The sequence below is a fragment of the Salmo salar genome, chromosome ssa01 (genome assembly GCF_905237065.1).
Source record: "Salmo salar chromosome ssa01, Ssal_v3.1, whole genome shotgun sequence".
Taxonomy (NCBI): Eukaryota; Metazoa; Chordata; class Actinopteri; order Salmoniformes; family Salmonidae; genus Salmo; species Salmo salar.
The window spans coordinates 151,107,886-151,112,549 of record NC_059442.1 but is presented as its reverse complement, the minus strand read 5'-3'; the positions used below and the strand labels follow the sequence as shown (position 1 = coordinate 151,112,549).

At 39.9% G+C, this 4,664-nt stretch overlaps 1 long non-coding RNA gene across 1 annotated transcript; it reads left to right on the top strand.

The window, feature by feature from the left end:
* The first annotated feature begins 1,555 nt into the window (after positions 1-1,555).
* Positions 1,556-3,557, top strand: LOC106568396 (uncharacterized). Its single transcript, XR_001320279.2, has 3 exons — positions 1,556-1,847; positions 1,941-2,127; positions 2,200-3,557. It is a non-coding gene; the product is annotated as an uncharacterized lncRNA (long non-coding RNA).
* Positions 3,558-4,664: the final 1,107 nt, after the last annotated feature.

Here is a 4,664-nt window from a genome sequence, read left to right as displayed (position 1 = left end):
ACAAATAACCCCTATTACTGGTCAGGACGTGACATGCATCACACAACTGTCCCAGACTATGTTTGGAATATTTATTTTTCGCACAGAATAGAATAGGTAGACTTTTGTACTATGGGGATAGTAGATTTACATAGGCTAGTGGTTTTGCTGTTCGTTAGGCCTACTCATCTTGTTGGCTGATAAAAAGTAAATGTGGACAGTTCTTCCAATATCTGCAATATGCACCTCGGAATTGGATAAGGATGCACGCAGTTGTGTCCCTGATGTGTCTGTCTTCAATAGTAGCCTGTGAGAAAGACCTGGGCCCTCATTTATCAATGTTGCATATGAACAGAAAGGTTCGTAAACCATGTGTGCAATCATTTCTAAGCAAAGTGTGGGATTTATCAATTTGTACTTATACTTGAGAATGTGTGGGATTTATCAATTTGTACTTATACTTGAGAATGTGTGGGATTTATCAATTTGTACTTCTACTTGAGAATGTGTGTAAATTGAAGGACACCTCTGACCATGCCTACCCACAGCACCTTGTGGTAGAAAAGTCAAACTGCTAATGAAATACCATCCACCAAATGGAGAAAGTATTGACATACTGGACCAAATCATAAAATATGAAGAAAAAAAATAATACATTAATTGTTTATTTCATATTTATTTTATAGACACTTAAGCTACTAATATTTTTCTCAGGGTGCTATCGAATTCATAAACATGAAACCATTTAAGCCTAATTGAATAATAATTGAATAATAAAGTCAATTAGAAAGAGAGTGGAATGTAAGGTTGGAGGCAATTTAGTTAAACCAGTTAAATAATATAAAAGGCAACACTGAGGCATTGTGACTTGTCCAAAATGGCAAATCTTGCATTGCTGGAGGATCTGGCACAAGCTGCATTACGCAGGGAGCGTGTTTTCAATGAGCGTGCAGATCTTTTTGCTGAGAGTGACACTTGGCTTATTAGTAGATTTTGTTTCCCAAGGCATATTTTATTGTATGTCTGCAACCAACTCTCTCCGGTATTAGAAAGGGAGACGAAATGCACCAATGCCATCCCAGTGCATACCCAAGTCCTCTCCACCCTGGGATTTTTGGCCACTGGAACATTCCAACGGGAGATTGCGTATCGGTCTGGCATTTCACAACCAACCATGAGCCAAATATTGCCTGCAGTCCTTCATGGTATTATTTCATTGACCCCACAATACATACCGTTTCCGTACACTGCTGTGCAACAGGCCAGAGTGAAAAAGGATTTCCATACCATAGCTGGGTTTGCAATCGGTCTGTGTGTAGCTGGTGTGGAGGAGTCAGGCGCAGAACAGCAGATATGAGTAAGGAACGTAATTTACTCAAGGAATCAAATAAATACAACACAATAAACTAGCACACAATAACGGACCGTATACATACAATCACTCACAAAAACCATGGGGAACAGAGGGTTAAATAATGAACAAGTAATTGGGGGATTGAAACCAGGTGTGTAAAACAAAGACAAAACAAATGGAAAATGTAAAGTGGATCGGCGATGGCTAGAAGGCCGGCGACGTCGATCGCCGAATGCCGCCCGAACAAGGAGAGGGACCGACTTCGGCGAGGGTCGTGACAGGATTTCCCAATGTCATTGGAGCAATTGACTGCACCCACATCGCAATAAAAGCACCATCAATGAATGAATTCAACTTCGTCAACAGAAAAGGTTTCCATTCTGTTAATGTGCAGGTCATCTGTGATTCACATTTGGCTTTGTTGAATGTAGTGGGCAAATGGCCAGGTGGGACACGAACAGTTCAGTTGGCCTTAACCTCCAGGAAGGAGCTGTTGAGGACGGATGGCTTATTGGTAATTGACTTATGTTTTATTTTCAAGGTTTTATTTGCCATGTTAGACCTCTACTGGGAAACAATATCTGAATGGTGTGTTTCATAACTGCAGGAGACCGGAGTTACCCGTTAAAAACATGGCTGATGACTCCCCTCACAAACTCCTCAAACCAACAAGAGTCAAGGTACAACGAAGCCCACGCAAGCACAAGAACAACAGTGCAGCGCACCATAGGCCTGCTGAAAGGGCGTTGTGCTTGTCTGGGACAGGAGGCACACTGCAATACTAGCCTAGCAAGGTTTGCCTCTGAAATGACATTCCTTCAAATGCCATTACGTGAATGTAATACAATGTGCAAATTCCTTTTTAGGCTTGCTACATTGTCAAGGCTTGGAGTGTATTCCACAACATTGCAATCAAAAATGGCATTCCACTGAATCATCCACCCAGACCCGATGAGCCCATGCCTGACAGGGAGTTTTTTCCACCACCCATAGCTCTGGCACTGAGGACAAGAGTCAATATCATACAACAGTTTTAGATATCTGTTCTTCCAAATATTGTAATCAAATTGACAAGGAAAACACATTTACATTGCACCAGAATTTATTGTCTCACATGTTTGACACAATCAACAAGTTCTTTCAATGATTGATTAATCTCTCTCAGGCCGTTGCATACATCCTCCAGCTGCTGTTTGAGTCCAAGAATTGATGCGTTGATCTCTTGTTTCAGGACTGCGTCAGTCAAAACATGTGGCACAGCTGAATTGCTCCACAAAAAGGATACCCTTCTGGTAGGCCTGGGACTGAGGGATCAGGCAAATCACCCACATCTGTCAAGAGTTCATGTTTTGTTATTTTTGTAATATTCATTTTGTTACATTTATTTTGTTATATATATTTCTTATATTTATTGTCAACAAAAATTATTTACATGTGGTCCATGTCTGAATATGGTTGCAAAAATAAAGCTTGACTTTTTAAATTTCATTAACTGTTCTGCACTCAGATGAGGCAGAATTTACCACAGCTCAAGCCTGCTCCCAAGCAATATTTTGTCTCTTATTTGTCAAGCCATTGCTGAGGGCACCAAAAAGTATGGCTTGTTTTGCTTCCACTTCAGTGATCAAAAGTTATATTTCTGTGTCCTAAAAAAGTTTTTTTTCTTTGTCTTCTTTGATTTCTCCATGTTGGTGGACAGAAATTAGTGACATTTCTTGCAGCTTTAAAGGGAAGGTTTGTGACCAGAAATGGTAATTTAGTGCGGTTCTTTATGTAAATGAGACTTTACGTGCACAGTGTTTTAGAACGTGTCTGATTTATCAAGGCAAAATAATTACAGGTGTGTGTAAATCTGTAAACGATGGGTGCTGAGAGTCGGGAAGCAAGTTCAGGGTGTGAGTGTTTTAAACGGTGACAGGTATGCGCCATAACGAGCAGCCTGGTGACCTAGATTCCGGAGAGGGAGCACACGTGACAAAATCAAGCATACGAGCAATTGATAAATACCACATTTTTTTGTACTTGCAAACATTCAAAATGTTCTTTGTACGAGTTAAATTAGAAGCTTTCTACGCAACATTGATAAATGAGGGCCCTGATCACGTGATGGAGTGCGCAGCACTAAGGGAGAAGGCCACAACGACCGCTGGCGGCAAAAGGCATGGATTTTTTTAGGGTGCATTACGGCCAAACAAAGGGGATGCCGCAGTGAAATTCTAGGCATTATCAAGTGTTTGTCAAATTGTGAATGAGTGACTGATGTAGTGTGTACAGCCTGCACAAAAATCTGAGATCATCGCTTTCAAGCAACTTTTTTCAAATCATCATTAGAGTCGCATCATGCAACTTAACATGTATTAAAAATCAACATATAGCCCAACGTTTTTCCAACAACTAAAGTTACATTAATAACTCTAAATTAAGCATATAGGAATACCTGTTTCTTTGTTAACCGCTCAACACAGAAGAGCCGCATGTGCGCACTCCCTCAAATTGTTTGGAGAAAATATCCTTTCTATTTTATTCAGCTTTGTTCAATTGTATTCTTCATACTATAAAATAATGCCAAGGAATTCTAAGAAAATCTTGACTGCTAAATTAACTAGTGTAGCACACAGCCATTTGGCATAGTCAGATCAGGATCTAACATTTTAAGGTTCTGCTTTTATTTTCTTAGTCAACCTTATGTTCTGTTTCTTCGTGTTCTTCAACGTAGTCTCTTTCATTTTTGTTCATTGATTTCACCTGTGTTCGTTTCTCAGCTGGTCTCATCAGCTCCCTATTTAGTTCAGTTCTTTCTGTTTGTATGGTTGTGAGGTATTGTTTGTTTTCGACTACCTACCTGTGTTTGACAATTGCTTGCCTGTGACCACGATTCCTGCCTCCTGCGAAGGCGTAATAAACATCTGCCGTGCTCTGCGCGTGAATCTACACCTTTTTCTCCCTGAGTATTCATTACAAACATAAGGACAACTCAGAGTATGCTATTCTATTCTTCTGAAATATATTACATTTTCTTAATATCATGCTTCTTTAAACCTGTCTAAAATAAATAATGGATTTATTGTGAAGGTGTTGGCTATATTACATGGATTTATTAGACTTTTTTTAAATGAAGATGCTCCAAAGGTACGCATCAGTGGCTTGTATGCTATGTGTTGAAACTAGGAGATGCTAAATGTGTTTATGTTAATTAACAGTCAATTACCGTGAGACCGACAGTTATTTGCTTGACAATCACCCACTGACAAGATTTTGTGACCGCCACAGCCCTAGATAATTACTGTGTAAGTCTACGGAAGGGGGTGAGAACCACAAGCCTCCTAGGTTT